At 37.2% G+C, this 14,824-nt stretch overlaps 1 protein-coding gene across 1 annotated transcript in view; it reads right to left on the reverse strand.

Moving 5' to 3' along the window:
• Positions 1-14,824, reverse strand: part of COL25A1 (collagen type XXV alpha 1 chain) — a 295,524-nt gene that overhangs the window by 262,247 nt on the left and 18,453 nt on the right. The window lies entirely within an intron of this gene.

Consider the following 14,824-nt stretch of genomic DNA (forward strand, 5'->3'; position numbering starts at 1 on the left):
TAAAATGACCTTTCAGACATGGTTCTCCACAGATGCCTGTTTTTAGCTACAGCAGAGGACCCGATTTATTAAATTTAATCAGGGTACCATCCAGAGAAAACCTAATACAAGCATTTCCAGGGCTGGGTCAAATGGAATTCACTGCAACAGAATTTATTGCACAAGTGTTATGCAGTCCAATTAAAAAAGAGGGGGCAGGGGAATCACCTTAACTTACACCCAATGGCAGCCAGAAAACAAACTTTCAGAAAGGTATTTGAGAGGAAAAAGCAGATCCTGCATTTCAATTTTTCCCCTCCAACCACTCCTTTTAGAGCACTTCAGACAAACTTTATTAAACTTGTCAGCATTGCATTCCTTCATGTATGGATACACTGTTCTTGAAAGAGGTCAACATGAAACGCACAAGCAGGCTTTCAACATCAAGAATGAGTGCCTTTTCTTTTGACTCCTCCCATGAAAAAGAACTCTCTCATGTCCCTGTAAGAGATTACACTCCTCATAAAAGAATCTGGAGCTTTATCTTCCCACACTCAACCACTCTGACTTCAGCCTTCAATCTGTTTAGCCATGGTCTAGAAGGTTGGACTTTTTTGATCCTATATACATATAAAAATATATATGTGTGTGTGTTATACTGACATTGACTGCAGTTTTCTAAAAAACTTCAGATGCCAAAGTTCTTACACTTAGGCATCTAAGTACACATCAAAGATACATTTTTCCTTTGAAGTCAATATGAACACTTTGAAATCAACTGCTTACACAAGTGACCAAATACAGAGTGGCGTGCTTCATGTTAGGTGCTCAAGGTGAAAAGTTTATCTACATCCTTATGCTTGCAATGGAACCACAGAAGAGGTCTGTGACAAGGTGTAAACATTACAGAATTTTCCACCTAAAAATACAACCAGGCACTGTCACAAGAGTAAAGCCATTCTGCTCCTACTGAAAGACAGCGGGAATTCTGTCTGCTGACAGTTATGGGATTTTTCTGGGGCTCCATCTTTCCTTCTTCTAGGATTCTCTCTCAAAATTGCAACACCTGTCCCCATTCTTAGGTGGGGTGATTATATACTGCAGTTCCAGAGGAAAAAAAAAAAAAAAAAAAAAAAAAAAAAAAAGTCATCTGCTCCTAGTTCTGCCACAGAATTCCCTGAAGTTAGCCTGGATTCTCATTGAACTAGAGGAACACTCCAGATAAAGGCTTGGAAAGTCCATAAATTAATTTCAGATGATGGCAGAAGAACAGAAACACGTATGATCTTCACAGCAATGGAAAGGAAAAGGCATTACATCATGAATGTGTTTGGCTCTGAGGTGCAGTGAGGAGGTCATCCTCTTTTCCTATCACAGGAAGACTCGTATTTTCTATATGGATCCTTGCTGCATGCATTCATAAAAACACATCAGCTCTTGTAAGCAGCATTAATCAAAAATTAATTAAGGGAACAGGAGTTAAATAGCCAGTGATTTAGGAGAGAGAAGTTCAGCTGACTGCAATCAGTACAGTACCATTGAAGCTGGACATATCCCAGTTGCTCTTAGCTGGGAACCTGATCCTAGAATACAGTATGCAAAAAAAGGGGAATAATGTTTATGCCATACATGTATGCACACATGTACACAGACACTGCTCCATGGATTAAAACTGCAAAGTCAGTGTGTACTTACTTCAAAAAACAAAATAAATTCTCCATTTCTCAACTAACATGATACAGGGTAATAATGTCATTCCCATATCCACAGTATTTAAAATACTTCCTGTTCTGCTTATAAGACCTCAAGTCCCTGTACAAAGCTATCAGCTGTAGTGGGATAAGCAAATTATTGAATCTAAATTAAGAAAATTAGCTCTCAACACCACACTGCTTTCAGCATTAGATACACCATGTGCTACATCAGAGAATTTGTGTGGGAAATTTAGGTAAGGGTCTGTTCAAGTCTATTCCCCTCATAACAGGATGGCTGCAGTGCTGAAGCTGAACTTAAAAATCTGTGACTTTCATAAAGCTATTCTTACTTTTTCTCCATTTGCAGTCAAGACAAGGGCATTTGGCCCAAGCAGGCAGGCTTTTCTTCAATAAATGTGGTTTCAGCCAGCTTGAAAGGATTAATGAATCCAGGTCAAATTCACTGACTAGTTTCATCTGGGGAAAAAATAAACTAAGAGCTAGTGTCACAAAAGCTCCCTCAGAGGAATTGTTCCCTCTTTACCTGATTCCTCAGTCTGAATACTGTGGATACATGTGAAACCTGGGCTCCACCTAGCACTTCCAGGGTAGTTAAAACAAAGCCCAGGCTATCTGGTGAAAGGAGATGCCTTCTCAGCAGCTCAAATCTCCATCTTAATTCACCTGGACACAGAGTGTCCAAAATTAAATATTTGACTTCTAGTCAGACAAACCATTCCATGTCAAGTGAAGCATCACTTTTATCTTGCCATCTAGAAGCACACAAAAATTGATCACTGCCTTTGGTTCAACATTAATTACGAACATTAAACAAAATTAATTTTGTAATTTCATGGCCTTTGAAGTGCAGATGTTGAAAATAGCATTGCACTGTCCTGTACACACTAGAGCACAGGCAGTACTGCTCAAGACAGTACAGTAGACTGCTCAAGATGAAATCCAAATTTCAATTACTCACCATGTAAAGGAAATATGCACATTTATGCAATATTCTCCCCAAATGCAGTCAAATTCTCTGTTCATCTTTTCTAACACTATAACATGTAAAAAACAAAATCCCAACAAAATAAAACAACAAACAAACAAAAAAAACAAACAAACAAAAAAAAAAAACAACAAATAAACAAAAAAATGAACACCACAACAAAAACCTGACTGCAAAATTAAATATAATTATTTCATTCTGTTTATCATGATGCTTTGGAGAAATTCCTTCCTTGAAAACAAACAGTTATAAATATATCTAAATATTGCTTGCACCTTGGCGTTGCCACCAAATTTCAGAACCCCTTTATGTTCCCAGACAGTTGTAATTAGAGTCAATTATTGCCTGATTTACAGTAGAGGAGACATTTTGTAATTGTTGTTGAAGCAGTGTAAGTGAAACCCCAATGACTCAGTTCTCACCCCTAGACAAATACATCAATATCAATCATTTATCTTCTTAAGTTCCTGTAGAGCTCCTAAATCTTCTTTACTGTAAAATTCTACTCTGCTTTCACAGTACCTTAACATCTCACCCCCAAAATACATTTTTACATAAAATTAAAAAAAAAAAAAAAAAAATTGTAACAATGGGGGTTTCCCCAATGCCTAAACACACAAATCACTACAATTCTATTAAGGTGACATGCACTGACATGAAAGGGTAGGTTTGCATATGTCCACAGGGAAATCCTCACATCCTTACCAAAGACAGCCACAGGTTTGCTCATCATTGCCAAAAAGACAATTAAGTGGCTTCAGGAGGCACAAGGATCTAGCTCCCTTTGGAAAACACTTTCCATAATACACTCTCAAGGGAGGCATGGCAGATGTCTGGCCGTGTGTGAAAAAAGGAACCATCCTGACTGGCTTAATAACCTATCCTAAATACAAACCACAAAACAGATGCTTTGCCTGGGTTCTTGGAAAGAACTGGAAAAAAACTCTATCAAAAGGACTTGAATGGAAAACACCAAGCCAATACACAAACCTGTGTATTTGTTGCCACACCTCTCACTCTTTCCTCTCCTAACCTGTTCCCTTGCTATGTAATTCTGCTCCAGCCAAAACAGCAGAACATCAGAATGTCTTATACTTGATAAAAATAAAAATTTGGTATTTTTATATTTATCAGTATTTTTTGAGCATCACTTTAAAAAAAAGCACATCAAGTAATATGCTTCTGTAGCAATTGTTTCTACAACTCCATTACATAAAAATGGGTTTGCAAACAGAAGCTTAGAGAGAGCAAAATTTGAAAGAGAAAAGGCTGAAGATAAGGATAATCCACATCTCTATACTTAAGAAAACTTCCAAGTCCTTCCTGCTACAGAAGTCAAGAAAAGGCCACACTAAGCCTGCAATAGTTTTATGGCACTTTTGGAGCATGGAAATAAACATATTTGCAGCCATACCCAGTATCACAGGAGTTCTTTAGTCTCTCCATGCCAGTAACTGTCTTGCAAAGCTCAGCAACAAACTGCTTCCCTGCATTTGCATTGCATTTGCATGAAAAATACTGTTTAGTTTTCCACCCAGCTTTTCTTAAGCCATTCTTCAATCCTCTTTTTTTATATTCTTTCACCAATTACCCCAATTAAAAAGATAAATTACTTCCCCTCATTTATCCTTCCAAAGATTTACTGGACTTTTGGATGCTTTTACCCTCTGAAAGAGGAGATATAACCTCAAATATTGACATGTTTGATAATTCAGCATTAGTCGGATGATAGCCTTGAGAATGACTGTCCTGGTTAATTATTTACTCCTCAATCCTCCTTCCCATGAAAAAAAAAAAATTATGGCTCAGTGCTCTTAAACATGTCAGAATAAGTACAATATATTGCTGTAAAGATTGCTCTGTTTGGTGCACTTTAAACTGATGCAAATTGATTTATTAATAATGTACTATAAAGCATACTTTGGGCTTCTGGAATCACCAAATATACACAATCACTAGCTACTGCTTTTTCATGGAATCCCTTTTAGTTAAGGGATTCATTCAATCCTTGAAGTCCAAAAACAGAATAAATTTTAATTTTTTTCTCAGTTCTTAGAAGCAGTCAGCTTTCCCACTTGAGACCATGAACAGTGAAATTCACAATCACGTAAGCCACGAGATCCAAAGAATAACTTTGTTTTGCTAGTGATTTAGAGTGTCTTTAAATGCCATTTGAGGACTTGAACAGTTTCATTCCTTCAAGGTACAGACTTCCCATTTCGTCTGAACATTTGAAGTCTCTGCTTTTCTCCGTAGCAGATTTTTCTGTAAGGCTAGGAACCTGATCAGAAAATCATTTTTCATTAAAAGCTTATGGAACAAGCTACAGCAGTAACCCTTCTTTCCCATCTCCACAAAACTTATAGAAAGAAAACAAAAGAGAGAGTTCATGAAGTGAAAAAGTAAGCACATGTTTGTTAATTACTGCTTTAGGTGTCTTTTTTGTAGGTGGATTTTTTTTCATTTTAAGGGTTAAAATTTCACATTTGCAAAGTAAAGGGCCAGGCCATACCAACATAAACTTCTTTAACCATATCCCCAAAGCTTTTTTTCTACAAAAACTTAGAAAAAACACATAGATCTAAAAACCTATTAAATCCTTACGAGAGATTTTCAAATTTTGTGTCTCCCCTATCCTCTGTATCCTCACACCATCTCTTACAACAAGAGGGCCAATTTCTCCACTATGGAGAGGATGCTGACAGTCAACTTGCTTTCTGAAACAGTTTTGGGATTCCTATCACTTTTGAAGTGTAAAATCAACAAGTATAAAGGAAATTCCCTGGAGTCATGTTAGTCAATACAGGGAAAATTCATGCTTAACACACAGAATGCTAATGAAGACAAACTATGGCTATTTTACTCTATGCTACATCATTAAAAATTTATTATAACTACATATTCTTTCCAAAGACTCAGTTTTAAGAGCACACAAACTATCTGAGATGGTTAGAATAATAATGTGCCAGAAGTGATGAAAGGATTACATCTGAGAAGCTCCTCTTATTTGTCAAAGTAAAGGTAGGAACCATCTCACCCAAACTGATCTGAGAGGCATCCCACATCCAACTCCCTCATTTGCCAGGATAAAGTATTTGAAAGTCTGTTTGATCACTGAAATATCTAAAGACACACACACCAAGATAAAAAGCATCCCATTTACAGGCAAATTATTTTCTAAGTAACTTTTGCAGCTTTATACCCTTTACTGTATTTTTTTCATAGCACCACTCAGTTTGGGTTTTTTCCTTCACTATGCCCTTTACATCCAATATGAAGATTTGTGTCACTAAGCCAGCCTCATTTGCCTAAAAGATGATGAAATGACAGACAACCAGACTCTTTAAGACTGACTTTTTTTAAAAACTTAATTTGAAAGCTGTCTCACAATTAAATTCAAAGGCAAACTTTTGCCCTCTGTCTGAAATGCTATTAAAAAAGAAATCAACTTACCATTAAGAACACTTTCAAACCCTAGTTTAGCATTTTAAAGCTATTAACATGCACCTGCAGTTACACAGATCAAAAAGACATTTTCAGTCCATTCCCCAGTTAATAATATGAAATGTTAATCCACAAAATCAAAGATACATGCAGTGGCTAACAATTATATAGCTATGATTTTACATGAATAAACAAGATGAAGAGTTCATACAAGTTATTTTGTGTATCTACATCTTCTATTAAAACTTAACCTAAAGCCTATATAGGTCTCTCTTCAAAGACTAGGAAAGAAAGCACATGGTTCTCAGGGATCATAAGCACTTAAAAAGTCATTTTTTTCCTAGCTCTCCACGTGGTTGGCAGAATGTTATACCTGCTTCTATTCAGGTCAGCTTTTATTTAGGAAAAAGTACCTTTGAATTTTCTTGACATTAACCTGACCTGTGTGGAAACCCATGAGTTTGTCTTGTTTTACAAGGAGGTACAGGTTAATCTAAATATTTAAACTACTGACCAACAGTATTTCTGAAGTGTGTGTATCTGGCTAAATCTTTAAACTCTCGTAAATTAACAGATTAATGCTGTGACACACATGGCAATAACCCAAAGTTATAGATACAGAGATGACAGCAGAAATGGTTGCACCCTTCTGTGCACCAGGGACAATCAGCAGTTACCTGCAATCAGATAAGAATTAAGATAATTATTAATTTATTTAATTATTAGAGCAGAGTCCAAACAGCTCTGGTTTCACAAGGAGAACTGGGCATGGAAGGAAGGAAAATAACTGTCATCAGTTTTCTCTGTGGTTTCACAGATCAGGAATCCTTTCAGACACATTTCCACCTACAGTACAATATCTGGCTTACAATCCCTTCCATATATGAAGGAAGTTGTTTTTATGGGCAGACTGTCTAGTAGCACTCTTATGGGCCATCTGGAGGGTCCAGAATTAGCTTTTTTTTTTTTTTCCTTTATATTCCTTGAGGAGATCTAGTCAAACAACTGCATTTTCATTAAATATCATATGAACTTCCACTAGCTTTCTCTGAAAAATTAGAGCAATTGTCTATGATATGGAAATCCAGAAGTTTTTCATTATACCTTTTCCTCCTCCCACCCCATATTGTGTTTTACACATCTGGAACCAGTAGAAAAGCTATCACATTAGTGTGGGCAGTAAGAATCACAGCAAATCCACTTATAGTACAGACATGCTGCTCCAAAAAATACTGCTAGTAATGGACTTCTTTTCCCTCCAAAGTTCACATAACTTCAGAGGAGTAACCAACTATTCTTTGGTAGCATTTACAGACAGAAAGGTGTATCTCTTGAATTTCTGATAAATCAGATCATTTAGTGACCTTATGCAACCATCTCATTCAGTAGCAGCACTAGGGGCAATGGTAAGGAGCAGTTACGTGCAGATGGAGGAAAGAAAAAGTTTCATTTAGTTTAGATTTTTATTTTTCTTTTGAGCAGGTACTATGATTGCAACCTTCTGCCCCTTGAGTGTCCTCATTTTAACACCCAATCATATCCATAATTGTAGATAAGATTTGATTTTAACACATTTTCCTTTCCAGCCAAAAGACTACTATGGATAAATTTGGTTGAACAGAGGCTCATTTACTGACTTTTCATCATCTCTCAGAAAAACCACCCTCAGACTGGAAAAAGCAATATATGCCTGTGAAATCCATGCACCTGACTTAATACTAGGATTAGTATTCTTTGAGGCACAAATTAGTGTATCAGGCAGCAATGACACCATATCAAGTGTGCAGAATGCCTGCTTTTTGGGATGTTTTACAGCCTATGAGCTCTACCTGGAATTCCAGATAGGAATACAAGTTTTCCTTTCTATTCACAAGTAACATACTTATCTATAAACAGTTTCAAGTTTAGCAACCCTATCAGGCAAAACACACACATACAGGGCCTTATCATTAACACATCTTACTTTTGAGAAAGATCAGTTCCAGAACTGGCACCAGTGAAATTGTGCTACATGGAACACTCCTGCACCACTGCAGGTAACAGTGTTAGTTGAGGGAGGTTTTGGCTGCTTGCAGTTGGGTATTTTCACAGCATCTTACCTCACTTTCACCAGAGTGAAATAAAAAGGCAAAAAAAACAGTTTTCCTGCAATACATTTTATATGTTTTAAAGCAAACAAGTTGTGGAGGAACATGCTCAAAGACATTTCAAGAGGTATGAGAAATAAATTATGACCTTTCACTGGAATTGCCATTGCACATAAGAAAACAAGCCAAAATTTAGAAATACAACAGCATCTTAAACTTGCTTACTATCATGATTGATTTTGAATGTGAAGAAGCAGAATGAACTTGAACATTCACAAATCATGAGACAAGTCATTGTCACAATCTTTCCTCCTTTAGCTTCTCTTCATTTCTTAGACTGTATTTACAACAGCTTTTCCTACTACCCCTACTGCTAACATGAACTTCTCACCTCATAAAATGAAAATAACTCTTAGACAGACTTTTCTCAGGAAGATGAAAACATCCTTCCAAAGCAAATCCAGAAAAATTCTCCAAACATAGTATCAGAAGCTATCACACACTTTAGGTGTAACAAAAAGCCATTAGCACTTTCTAGAAATTCTATATTCATTTTGGGTGGTTTAGTATTTTTATAATGTCAGCCTCTTGTGAATGTGCTGATTTGTTTCAGATTAGGGTGAGTTAATTTGCCAGGGTCCAATCACAGAGTCTGGATTCAAACTTCAGCTTGAACAAATAAAAATCCTCAGCTGCAAATACCATATTATGTTGAAAATATACACTGGCTCAAATTCTCACAAACTCACCAAAGGTTTGCTAAACTTAGATTTAGACTGAGATTTGTGAGCTTAAACTGTCAGAAAGTTCCTAGAAAGGAAAAAATACCCAACATGCTGGCATGCATCTTCACAAAAGGTCTTACAGCAATTTCATTCTCATACAATAAGTGCTTTTTAGAAGCTTTTAATACTGCATCCAATAAATGCAGGATCTCAGGTCTGCAGGGGGTGTTTTCTCAAATCCTCTTATTCCACCCACTCTGAGAGCTCTACAGCTCAAATTGAATGAGTAAGTGTACTGCAGCTCCATGGTAAAGCTCAGCTGTATTAGTTCCCCCAAAGAAACAGAAAAAGCCCCAAACTCAGATCTTTCTTCTGCTGCAAGTGCTCTACAGAATCCAGCCTTGAAATACAAATTTAAGTCTATGCCCCACTGTGTCTCAGACTCTGAAATGCATTCTGTCATCAAATTATGAATGTCTTCTCTTGTTCAAGAGCAAATCATGTTGTCCATTGCATGAAAGATGTGTGAATACTCAGCAAACAAACTGATGATACATTTTGGTCTTGAACAGCAATAGGATTCATCATAATTCCAAGAAAATCTGATCATTTGAAAACTATTTTTTTTCAGAAATGTAATTAAAGTGACATGCTCATGCATTATGTTCAGATGGCAACTCCTGTGATATTCTCAATTTGAAAAATGCCAACAGGATGGAGAGGACTGAGATTTACTCATTTCAGCAGAGCCTGGTTACATGATAGTACCTGATTTAAATAGCCAGAATTTTAAATCCTAACATGTTGTATCTGTGCAACTACTTTTTGTTTGTATTCACAGACCATTGACCAATTTAATATTTTGGAAGTGAAAGAGTCCAAAGTACTCAAGAGACTAGACTAGATGCTCTTGGCTTGATGACAGTCATTAAGCCTGGTATGACAGCACTGTGCTACAGGCAAAGTATCATTGCCAATGGAACAGCAATTTTCAGCTGTGCATGAGACTGCTAAGGGTAACTGTGACTGGGTTTTTCATATATTTGGTGGGGAAAAAAAAAAAAAGGTACTTGCCTCTTACATCTTTGCCCTGGTTTAACAAACTTTTAAAGTGTGTGTGTTTGTAGGGTAGATTTTTGACACATATAATCCTAGTGGGGACTTGCACTTATATTGATTTCAGCACCTACTGCCCTTTTCAATTAAGTCAATGAGAAGCAGGCTCCAAAACAGCTTCAGAAATCTCTTGGTTTCTGTGTGATTTCTCCTTGTACTTAAAATTCCAATTCTCCTACTTTCATTAAAATTATTGGCCATGCAGCATTTCAGAAGAATTAGAAACTAAACAGAAAGTAGTAACTTTATCAAAACTAGTTAAAATACATGAGAATTAGGATTACACAAGCTTGTAAAAACCGAACCCATGAAACTGAGTAAAGCACCATCTATTACAGACAGAACTTTCAAGAACAAGGTTCAGTCCAAAGCATGCTCAAGATTTTTATTACCTTAAACCAGACTGGCTGAGGAAGCCTCTGCTTCCTTTCTTTGGTTTTACTATTTCTACCTCCATGAATATTCTCTAAGTTGTCTCCAACTATTCCAGTTCAACAGTATGACCAAGATGGAGAATTCCATACTGAAGTCATATCAATGTCCAGGGATAATATGTGGCATATGCCTAGCTCTCTCTTATTTCTCAACTCAGAATAAAAAACAGGCATCATGATCCTTCCCTCACAAGACTTCTCTCCACATCTCTCAATCCAAAAGCAGTGTAAAAATTCTTGGTCACTCAGGAGCATAGGCTGGACATCATCTTGGATTCAAGGCAGATGTGAGGACCTGAATGGAATTCTATCCCTAAGCATACTGTCTCTTCATCTCTCTCTCAGTGCTCCTTTCTCTAATGGATCAATGCTTACCAATCAAGTTCTTATACATTCCAAATAATCTTATCTCCAAAACATCAGTCTTGATGCCAAAACAGCAAACAGCAGTGTCTGCCTGCTTTTACTATTTACAGTTTTCAAAACTGTACCTTTTAAAAGAGCTTCCTCCATCCTGTCCTTGCCATTTTGTGGGACATTTTCAAAGCTTCCTCATTATTTTTCTTGAAGTCCCCACGAACCAGCACTGAACATAACTTTTTCTCTTCACACTGATGGTAAACTGTCAGGAACAGAGACTGCCTCTCCCTTTCACCCACCTTCCTATTTCCTTTGTACAATACTTGGGGCAACAAAATCTCAGTCTTTAGCAGAGTTCCTAAGCACTGTGATGCTACTAAAAGGAATAGATACACTACACATTAGACTGTACTGATATATCACTTGTTAATCATTGTTGTAGTCCCTCCTACATAGGAAATAGCCTGGTAACCTCAATTTGCAATGGTCGCAGAATTTGGTACTGTGTTTTGAAATGCACCATCTCTCTACTAAGATACCTACCTTTCCAAGCAGTTAGGACAGGAATTTCAAAATTTCTCTCAGCAGCACCTTGTAGCCAATTATAGCTACTGGGATTAGGAGACTGTTTAAAGCACCCACCAAGATCTCCTACACCCAAAAAGTTAGAGGACATATTAAAGTTTCCTTTGCAGTGCACAGCTATGATGTGAGAAACTGTTTCACTTTTAAGTGATAAACAACTGCTGAATTCTTTAGAAATCATTAAGTAACACCAACATTTGACAACTAATATTAAAACAAAACCAAACCAACACCAAAACCACACGAAAACTGCGGACAGTAACAAAACCCTCTCAAAGCAATTTAATAAAAATTGTTACCTACCTTTTCAAAACTGTTACAAAATTATTAATTATTTCCTTATTTTAGACTCACATTTCTAAGACCATATAAAATAGCAAGTGCTGTTCTAAGGCATGCCTTTACAGAATTTGTTTAAGAGGTTAAATTCCTTAAATCTTAAGGTAGGCTATCATCCACTGGTTACAAAAATCAGCCCCCTAACTGACACATTCAAGCAATTTTTATGCACCTTTGCACCTTCATAGAAGAGAAACAGCCACCCTCCCATTTGAATGAATCTAGATTACAAAGGCATTTCCTCTTTTCCCCTTCACACTAACAAATCCCCCAAAGACTACAGACCAGTTTCCCATCACCAAAGGGCTACCAAGGGCAAAAAGCAAGCTTAGTGAGGCCAGACAGAGGCTGCCTCTTGCAGAAATGTTAATCTCACTTTTAAGAGAAAGGGAGGTAAAGAGAATCCCATAAAATCTGTACAAAGCCACTTGTAATAAAAACATTTAGAGCATTTCTTTCGTCCAAGGTTACCATGAAGGGTTTTACTTCAGAGGAACTAGTGGGAATACTGTTCCTCTTGTTAAAATATATTAATTAGTTTAATATATACAGTTGTATCCTTTGAAAAGCAAACCAATTGAGAGAGAAACCCGTGAGAGGAACAGCAGGGTACTGCTAAGGACCCACCCCCAGTCTCGGATTTACTCCTCTGAGGATGGAGTCCCAGAAGCTGCCTCTGAAGCTTCATCTCTTTTCATCTTTAAAACCTTCATTTACAGGCATAAATAACAATGGCATAATCATTAGGAACAGCAAAGAATCAAACTTCAGCAAGAATTGCTATCATTCTTATCATTTTCTCAAAATAGAAAGGCAGTGTACAAACTGGCATCTAGCTTTAAAATTGCAGATTTTTAATGAAATCCTTAAGTATATATATCCCAGGTCTGAAACATAACAATTGCTAAGACACTGGTCTTGATGCTTTATTTCATATATGCACATAGTGGATATCCTGATCCCTAGTGCTTGCAGCAGCAATGTAAGTACAATTTTTCCTATATTCTGGCTGATTGACAAATAGCAAGTTTTAGCAGTCAGCAACCACCTCTAGATTTCTTATTCCAGGTGAAAGTTTTTTAAAGCATAATTCTGGATACTAGTTTAGATGCTAAACTGTAAGTGCCCACCACAAAAGCCACAATCTCTACCTGAAATTTGCTCCAAAAATAGAATTGTTGGAGGTTGCAAGTGTGTTTTGTCAAAATTTACTGTATGTATACAGTGATGTTTTCCATTTCATGTTCCTGATTTACACATAAATATATTTGTATCCGCTCTCTGTCTTTCTGAAGATCTGCTACTGGCTAAAAGATCCAGCAGTAAATGTACAGATGGCAATAATAAGTAAAAAAAGTAAAGCCTCTAACCTATTTTAAAAGAAAAGCAACAACAGCAGACAAGATCACTCATTTCCAAGCACACTGTTGCCATAAAGCTTGTGTCAGTCCAACCATATCAGTCCTTTAATTAGCAGAGCCCTCTGCTACATGAGCTTATGGGGTTAGCATGGGTAAGAACCACTGGCCTTGTAACTCACACAACAATTCTGATGATGCTTAGGGAGAAATAGCAGCCAGTTTACTCCACAGCTGACAGGACTAGGAATAATAGTATTTTTGTCTCTTCTGTCTATTATACTTCATGTCTTGGTACACACAGGGAGCAAACAGCCAGTGAAGGCGTTAACTTCCCAGTCAGTTTTTAGAATCCAGCCACGCTTTAAAGTCATGTTTGTTTAATCACTGCTGCCACCTCATATATACAGAAAGGATGCCAACAGTACCATGTGTTTGACTGCAAGCTTTTTTCCTCAAAAAGCACTGAAAGCACCAAGCTTGATCAAACTGTGACTCAAACTAAACAGAGGCTGCCCTTGCTGTGAGGCCCTTGGTTTTTCTGAGCCTAAGGTGCATTCATCCCCCACTCTGGCAGTCAGCTAGCCATGCCAGCTTTGCAAAGGTGTAAGGAAAACGTGGGCAGAAATGAGGAAAAACACATCCGACCCAGAGCCTGCTAAATACTGCAGGAAACTTCCCACTGAAGTAAAATAATTTGTGAAGAAGGAAACAGGTGAAGGTTTGTGTGGAAAGAGGACTAAAGGAATACAGGAAGCAGATCCTTTCCAGGTTCTACATATATACAACAAGGATGGCTTGCCCAAGTGCTCCCCTAACACATTTCCTAATATTTTTGGAAGTACTGAGAGTTTAGAAAGTTATATTCCCTCCGAATTCTTATTAATATATTTTAGGGGTTATTTTAGAAGCAGAACTACCTCCACTGTATCAGTGATCACAATTTCAATATACACCTCAAAAAAAAAAAAAAAAAAAATCAACACTTTATGCAATTGCTCTAAACACCACTGTAGAATATTGAGTCAGCAACAGTAGAGGAAAACACTATGAAAATTAACTTGCTGTCATATCTCCTGTGGCATGTTTGCTTTTCCAACCTGACAGTCTACCAACTAAGTACTTACTAAAGCTGTACTTCCTTGACTGGTATGTCAAAATATCACTGAAGAAACACACAGCCACACTGAAACCAAAGCAGAAATTCTTACCCAAAAAATCCCACATACAGGCCAAATAGAAAGAAACCAAACACTGACAAGCTGCTCTATAAAACTAATTTCAACCTTCCTAAAACAAATATATGCCCAAAAAGCAGTCCCACTCTCCCCTAAACTGAGTTAGCAGCAGAGTTTATTTTTTATCTTGGCAATTTAGAAAATTACTCCTCAGATTTAAAAGCTATAAATTTCTGGAAATAAAATCATCTGACTGAAATGTTTCAGCATTACCATTCTATGTGACAAGAGAGATCTGGAAATGAGAGTTGTCAATCTCTTGCCTCCTTGGAACCTTTCTCTCACAGACAAGCAGTACTTGGCCCCAGGTTTTGAGTTTTCTTTCTCCTTTCTGAATGGGGGGAGGGGGGAGGGCAAAAATATACATTTCTGAAATCATCTACCTCTACAGGCAGCTTATCTCTTAAATTGAATTCAAATGTAAAGATGGCAGTGAACAAATACTGGGGTTCTAAAAAG

Source organism: Oenanthe melanoleuca, chromosome 4 (genome assembly GCF_029582105.1).
Source record: "Oenanthe melanoleuca isolate GR-GAL-2019-014 chromosome 4, OMel1.0, whole genome shotgun sequence".
In the NCBI taxonomy this organism is placed as follows: Eukaryota; Metazoa; Chordata; class Aves; order Passeriformes; family Muscicapidae; genus Oenanthe; species Oenanthe melanoleuca.